Here is an 8,911-nt window from a genome sequence, read left to right on the forward strand (position 1 = left end):
TTAGATGTGATACTCCACAGCTTTTATTTCTGTGAAGTAGGAGGTGTATTTCTAACATCAAGGAAACATGTTTTACTGCCAGTACTCTGAAAATGTAGCTGCTCCTTTCAGCATGCGGCTGCTGCAAGAGCATCAGGCTGGAGGCTCTGATGTATTAAAACCTCTATGATCAGATGAAAGGGATCATGACATGGCTGGAAAAGGATAGTAAGGATAGAACCTGGGGTCAGGAAGAGGGAGAAAGGCTATGCACTCCTACATTCCTGCAGTGCTTTTTACACTGTGACAGATGAGCTTGTATATATAACACTTTATGGAGCCTGTTGCAAACCTTGGCAATGCCACTCTGCTAACAAAAGCATGGGCTGTTGTGTAGAGTGCTCTGCATGCCTTTGTTTTCAAAAGCAGCGAGTTTATTCGTCCTTTTTTTAATGTTCGACTTCTATTCTGTTTGTATAACAGTGTCTTTAGATTACTCTTCCTCCAGCCTTTTCCTACATTCAGATCCTTTCTGCAGTGGAAAGTAGCACGGGGATACTGAAGATCTGAAAGAACGACTGAATGTTTGCTTCACTTTTAATTCTAGGGCAATTAGACAATCAGTCCTTCTCCTCACAAGAGGGAGGATGCAGGTCTTAGAAACCTGCAGGGAGAGGGAAAGCTCATAAAAGTAATTTATTGAGCTTAGTCTGTCTGCAGAACCAAAGGATTTTCCATCATCCCTTCCACAACTACAGCTGGCAGAGCTGACCTCCCTGTGCTAGCTATGCGCAGCAGCAACTCCTTCCTCATGCGGTTAAAAAAATAAAGTTAACTGTTTTATCATAAAACTCTCTGAGTTTCTAACCTCTGAAGATGAAAAAAATAGGAAGAGCAAGTGGGTACACATTAGAAACACGACATGGGATAGTGAACATGTGTAGTCTTCCTCTACCTGGGACTATTCACTTTCCAGGTACCATCTCGAGAACAGTTGATTCCATATCTGATCAAGGACTTCCCATATTTCCCCATGCAAAAGCACCTGCAGAAATCAGTTATCTTAGGCTGCTACTCCCAGTGCTTGTAGTTTGAGGCTTAAAACATTTTAGAATGTTTTAGCAAATGCTACCAGCCATTTATCCTTCTATATACGTTCTAACAGTTCTCTGTGGTTTTTAGGGCATTATTAAAGATTCTGTATGGCTTCATGTTGTCAGAGCATGAATTCATAGACAGTGTCAGGAATGGTAGATACCAAAATAATGATATTCTGTAGATACCAGCAATACAAGGTAACAGCTTGCTCAGTTCCTCAGTATCTGAACTAAGACCCCTGCACCTTTGTCAGGATTTGTGCACTGGAAACAGAAGATATTCTAATCAACATATTTACAGAATAGATGAGTCCACTCACAGTGGTACTTAAGTAATATCAAAACCTTAGTTACTGTCTGAAAGCCTGGTATTTTCATGTGCATGACTGGTGCTGTTACATCAGTGGAGGAAGACCTTTTTTAGTCAAACTGGTGTCAGAATAGTAACTATACTTATCAAGACTAAAGATGCACCTAACACAGTGTAACTGAATCCTCAAAGGTTGAGATTCCAATCCTTAACTCCTTAGTTAAGGAATGGCAGAAATCTGGAATAGACAGTTTCCTGAAAGAAATCTTGAGGAAGACATGTGTGCTATGCTTCTTACTCACCCTCTTAAACCAGGGGTATCTGAAAAAAATAGAATGAAAGAAAAGAAAGTGAGTGGTTTTCTGCACAGTCAGTACATTGAACTGGCTTATCATGCAGGCAGAGGAGCCCTGCTTACCAAGGAGGCTGAGGGCTGGCTACTGGCAGAAGATTCTCCTTTAGAGACAATGCACTGTTGGACTGCAGACTTAAATTGCTTCTGGTAAGCACACAAAAAGACACTTGAAAGTAATTTCAGAATGATGAATTCCACTCTGGGAGGCAGGCACTTGTCTGCTCATATAGACAGAAAGGCATAATGGTGCAGGAGGCTCTAAAAGGCAGATTGCAACTAACTTTCAAGAGATGTACCTCTAATTTATGGAAAGTCTAAATCCTATTTAACGTTACCAGGAATGATAGCCCACTTCCAACTACAGTCAAATATAGTTTTTGGTTTTGTTGTGGGTTTTTTGGGTTTTTTTTTGTTTGTTTGTTTGTTGTTGCTGTTGTTGTTGTTGTGCTTTTTTAATTTATTTTATTCAAAACAGCTGAAGTCACTGCTCAAATCATTCACCAGAATGACAGACATGGAGTGGAAGTTGAATAATCTGGTCTGAAATCAGGAGGGTTGGTTTTTGTCTGGGGAGTTACTCTGTACATCTGAGATGAAGATACAAAAAGCATCACGGAGGGAGACAGGTTATGGAAGTAATCAGATGAAAAATTAGGGTTGTGACAGCAAGGGCTATAGACAACAACTGGTCGTCCTGTGCACAAAAGCAACAATAGCATGCAATTGCATATCTGTGTACACATGTGTGTTAATGTTGCCTGGTAGGCGACACTGAGCATGGAAACTGTCTCCTGTTTCCTGCTGTGCCCAGACAAAAGAGAGGTTTATGTATACAGTCTGAAAGGAGCAGAAAAATGAGCAAGATGCCTTCAGAAGAGTTGTTGAAGCCATCTTCTGTTTCTCCCAGTGGGAATAACCCGCAAAGTCAGAAACAGCAAATAAAATTTTAGCATTAAAGCAAATATTGTTTCCATTTAAGCCCCAATCTACAGGGGCAGTAAACAAAACATACATATGGTAGTCTCTGGCAAACACACGTAATGCATTAATAAAATGCCAAGTTGTGAAAAGTATCAAAATTTAAACTTTTCATGCTTCCCCTATTATTAAGAAACAGGAACACACTGTCAGTTTTTCATAATTTTTCATGACAGCTGTTATACACTTGCTGACTATACTTTAGCCTTTTACTCTCTATTTTCAATTTATACACTACAAAAAAAACCCAAAAAAACCCAAAAAACCACCCCTTATTTATGCCTCAGAAAGACAAAACATCTGAAAAAAATATTTATTTTTAGCAAAAAGAGAAACTGCTCTTTTAAAAATTGCTGTGTTACTTTTCACTCCATTTTCTAACCTGTGTTAGGACAGTGGAAGAGCCTGAAATACGTGTGAACCAATAGAAAGAACAAAAAGCAGTGGTTGACATAATCCATTCATTAAAAAGAGAAAAATGTATCTTGCTTTGTTACTTGGAGCTGCAACAGCTTGTGGAGATCACTGGTATGTGCATTTCAGCACTTGAAGAGAAAAACCAGATCATGAAATCAGTGCTGTTCTGTCTCCCATGTGAGGTGTCCATAGTTCTGCTTCTTGACTCCATTTCCAAAAACAGATTATAGTCCATCCACAGGGGTGTCAAAAAAAATTGAAAATACCTCATTGTTGTAGCAATCAACCACTACAAGATGGCTCACATTTTCCAAACAGATTAAAGTGTTGAACAAGAACAAACTTAGCATGGTCCCTCTAATGTCTGAACAAAAAGTGAAAGACTACAGGAGCAGCTTGCAGAAATCTAAAAATCTCAATTGTTCTTGAGGTGAGAGGTGAATTTCCCCATGCTGCAAAGAAAGATGTCCCGCAGGGATCGTTTCTACAGTCTGACAAGAGATTTTACACCAGGATTAAACTGGCCCATGTCACAATCCATTGATGAGAGTCTAGGAGTACTTCAGACAAGAAAGCTTTGCAGCCATAATTCAGACAGGCCATCAACAGACATTTCCTCTAGAGTAACTCAGTGTACTGAATTATTTTAAGTCTCTGTCATCCACAGGCTGAAATCCACTACTACTTGTATGTACAGCAGGGAACCTCATCTACCAGCAGCTCTTAGAAGCTGACACCTAGTCCCACAGAAAGTTCAAAAAATCCCTCTGAGCACCTAACTTCTTTGTGCATGTGACATTTGTCATGCTATCACTCATCATATATCCTGTAGAGAATTTCTTGATTTATATTACAAAAATGTGAGACATCTTGACAAACTGTTTATCAACTAAAGAAAACTTGACAGCTTTTCTAGCATAAAAAAGTACAATAGTACCTATAGAGTTCCTGAAGCAATGCTTGAGAATACTGGTTTTGTATTTTATTACACATATATAGGAAAGTGTGGTAGCTTCATCATGACCCCAAAGACATCTTACATAATGGAAGAACTCCGCCTTCAAGGAGTCTCAGTAAGTCTGCATTAAAATGCTGGAGCTTTGAAGCTTAATCGTGTCCTTATTATACAATCTAAAAATGAAGTTTTAGTACATAGAGTTAGTAACTTAAATATTTGGGGACCTCTTTAATAGTCTATTTTAGTAGGCCCCAAAGCAACCTGACACTTACATACTTACCCACTGTATCTCTCTATATAATTAGTAAATGTAACTGTTCAAAATACATCTGTGTCCCACATGCTGCCCCTAGATTTTTGATGCTGTGGGAAGAAGAGGCACACAAAAGGGCTTCTAACTTCAGTAATTATTTCCACTTGAACTCTAATACTGGTTCACATGACTATGTGTTGGTATAATTGAAACCTTTTCTTGTGTCTTTAATGCATTCTCTACAAGCACAATTTGGATATGTAATCACTCAGGTAAATAGGGACACATACCAATGAAAATGCTCAGAAGACCTGTAGGAAGAATGTAATCAATTTTCTGTATTATTGTACATAGAATATTAGGAAATATTGCAAAGTTTACTAAAACTATGCAGCATTATTCGTCTTAACTTTATCCTTCTCTGTGACATACATTTATGAGTACTATTGCCTTAGGTGTAGAGCAAATAATTTGTAGTGGGCATTATTCCTGTTAAACTCTGCTACAATAATCCATACTGGTATATTCCTAAATCAAATAAAATGTAATATTTTATGGTAAATAAGGCAAGGAGATAATAAATCTACTTTTCCCAGATCATCAACATGAATACATATTATCTAAAACTGTGTCTCTAATAAGAACTTCCACAGGGTATTTCAAAGTAAGATGTAAAAGAAATAAAACCCATGTAGCAGACAGAACATAATTATGAAAAATATTCCCATGTGGATTTTTCATCTGAAAATCACTGAATTACACTCCAAATGCCAAGAATTTTTATTAATTTCAAATACATATCTTTGTCTAGAGCTTTGGATTCTTTTCCACTATTTTCATTCTTATTTATCCTGTTCTGTATAAATGTTATTTATAGTCAATAGCATTTTATCTGTTTTACGTTTTAAGATCAGTTCCTAAACTTAGAGTTTAGAATAAAGTTATTTCAACCAGAAATTCAAGGAGAAATTGTGTTTAAATCAGCAAATCGTTATATTGTAACAGTGCACATCTCAGAATATTCATTTGCTTCTTGGAATAAATGCTAAATGAATTTAATGTATTTCTCCAATCTTCTGGTAATGCAATATTGCACATTCATTTTTACTTCAAGGGTTTTAATTAAAGGTTGCAAGTTGTAACCCTATGGTCACATTTTCTTTGCTCTGCAGTCTGGTAGCTTCTTCATAGATAGAACCCTCTTCCAGCTTTAGTGTAGATACATTTGCTTTTTAGCAATTAGAGGACTTGAAATGCCTTATAGAAGCAGCCAGGAAAGATGTGTAATCTCAGTATGGCATTCCTTGAATATCTGCAAAGAATTCTTTGCGTGTGCCAGGCAGATTTTTAGCTACTGCACCTAAAAAAATACAGGTATAGGACACGGACTCAAATGCTACTTACCCAGCATAACACTGATTAAGCCACTGAGCTATTAAACCACACTGTAACTTCTCCAGCTTCTTAAGATCTATATATAAGCCTTCTTTAGGACTGAGATATATATAAAATGGTTTTAGAAGTGTTCACTGAGGTCATTTTAGCTTTCCTTCTCTGCACAAAATTTGGCTTCCCATAGGTAAATAAAAGATTTCAGTTTTTCATGTAATTCACACCAGCAAATACACAATTTGTAAATTGCAGAAGGATGCAATTAAAGTGTAATATGAATAAATTTAACTGGTTCTGAAACTACTTATAGAAGCATGGAAAATCAATCCCTTGATACATCAAGTCACAGATAATACAACTAAATTATAAAGTTATAAATATTTATGCATCATCGTAAATTAAAACCATATAGAGAGAATACAAATATCCTTTGGGAATGGAAAATATTACATTATTGTAGAAGAGCATCTTGACAGCACACTTAGGTTATATATTTGTTATTTTTTATGTGTTATATTTCATGAAAGAAACTCCAACAGATAGTTAATATTCTGAATCCATTCACCAACACTCTTCTGAACTATCAGATAGCTACTGAAGTGGCTGCAGTACTGCCTCAAGTCAGGATGTTGTCTTGAGTGATGGAGCAAACTCTCACAAACAAATCAACCAACCAACCTGGCAGCAATACCAGCTCAACACTCATCCTATCACAGGCCTTTTGTTTTTCCTCCTGTGTTTCAAGTAACTTTCTGTGGACCAGTCAAACCATGAGTGATTGATAAGCTTAGAAAGTTATGGGAGCTCTTCTCTTTTTTAAATTAGACCATCTGTGTGATATTGTTTGCTCTGGAGTTGTTCCTACACCCTCTCTAGCAACAGGGATGAACTGAAGCCAGGGTTACAAGAAATAATAAGGCTTTCAGTTGTCTCAATTTGTATTGCCACTGAGAAGAGAACATGAGGTACTGAACCTTGTGAGTAAAAATGAAGTAAAAAGGCATGTGTAACTGATAAAACTAATTAATTCCAGAACCAGGCTGCCTCATTCTCAAACATGCTGGCTACTACTGTGCATTTCCAAGTCAAAGTAACCTGCTAATTGAGATATAACTATCAGACAGGAAAAATATGGAAGACGATATCAAGTATATCAAGTCATAGTCAATCAGGAGAATTTAAATGCAATATCTTTGAAATTAGTATTATCTGACAAGGAGCTGGTGATCTGTCTGGGCTGGTGTGTGAGTCTGTAACACTGAGCTTGCTGCACTTGCCATAAACTTCATCCACATAAGGACTTGACAATAAATCCTTTAAATAAAGCACTGCAGCCACCTAGCCTTGAAAATATGCAAGTGTTCAGGAATGCTCTGACCACAGACTAGAATTAAGCAAAATCCTTCAATGCAGATTCTTCTGTAGATACTTCAGAAACCCGTAAAAGATTGATCAGTTGAAACCAGTAACAGAGAAATAGCCTGAATTAAATAACAGAACAACCAATAATCACTGAAAGGCAAAAGTGATCCATCAGAAAGTCCATCTCTCTGGAGTTCTTCTTTACAAAGTTGCAGGACAGTAATTTTTACTTGGCTCATAACCAATTCTTGCTAATGTTATGTTCTCTGGTTCTGCCTAACACTGATGAGATAAGGAACAAAAGGATCAATGCTTTCATTGTGTTTACTGGTAAACCAGTAATCAGTACAGAGGACTCAATCCTGAATCCTAATGATACATGAATTTGCTCAAATATCCATTTAGACTGACATCAATTATGAACAAACAACAACAGAAAGATGAGAATTTGAAAACAGTTTCAGTGGTAGAACATGTGGACAGAATCAAATATAAACCTGTGCTGCTGCTGTATAAGGGCATTCCTCATTTTCCAGTAAGGTCAACTGCTGTGCCATTCCCAGACCACAAATCACAAAGCAAACCTCACCTGCCTCCTCTCCAAAATTCTCCAGTTGGGCATTTATTACCAAAAAAAAGACTCTTATTTCACTGAGATTATGTGCCCATCTGGACTCATATTCTGACTCCTGATCTTCTGAGTAGTAAAGACAGCAAAGAAACTTTAGTAGTACCACACAGTAACACAAGTTAATGACATATATTTCTATTCTCCCTTCTCTAAAGGGAATTTTCAATAGGTCAATCAGACTTTTGATGCTAGTTAAATACAAAAATTAATTTCTAATTTTCCTATCAGCTAAAGAAGTATCTGAGAAAGAAAAAAATACACACAACATATAATCAAAACTAAGATGGAAAACCAAAAAGATTCAAAGAACAGCCACAAATGTACTTTATACTTTCCAGCTACACAGTAGCTTTAGAAATTTCTCTTTTAAGAGGTATGGAAGGATTACAAAGAGATCTAGTGTGGGAGCCTATGGCACATATATATCATGAGAGTTACAGTATTTTTCTCTGATGTGTTTGGTGCTGTCCAGTGTCAAGAACAAGATGTTATAAGAAGCTGTTGAGAACAGGTGTACATGAATCCAGCTGGATAGTCTGTGTTCTTCTCATGGGCTGTTTTGTTATGTTACTTTTTAATTCCCTGGAAAAATTCAGACTCCTTTTTCAAGAAAAATGCATCCTATTTGAAATTCTATCTGAGTACATATACATTCATTTTTTAATGTTTTATATGGAAAAAAATATCCAGCCTCTTGATTACTGATATTCAATATCAACATGGTTAATTGGTAAAATACCAAATTATATATATTAAAAAAATGTTTTTAATCTCAGTTCTTCTTCTTGCTACAGTTTAAGAAAGATTCTTCAGAATAAAAATCTTGAACTTTTGATGCATCTTTATACATGAAAAGAACAGCCTTATGCCATCCTCAGTGGTAGGAAGTGACAGGCAGAGCATGACATCACTCTTTGTTTTTAACTGACTGCCTTCTGGTGAATTTATTTTGCTGTCAGCACCTATTACAGCAGTGCTAATGACATTCAGTCATTACGAAGACAGAAACTCTGCGCTGAGTTTGATTCCACAGGCTGGGAGTTATTAGCTTTTGAAGGAGAAACTTTGTTTCCACATTTGGCACAACAGCTGACCCACAGACAAATCAGTAAGAATAGGTCTCAGAGAAATGCTAAAGTACCTGTGAAAGGTCTACAACCACCAAAGGCATCCACGTGG

Source organism: Catharus ustulatus, chromosome 3 (genome assembly GCF_009819885.2).
Source record: "Catharus ustulatus isolate bCatUst1 chromosome 3, bCatUst1.pri.v2, whole genome shotgun sequence".
NCBI lineage: Eukaryota > Metazoa > Chordata > Aves > Passeriformes > Turdidae > Catharus > Catharus ustulatus.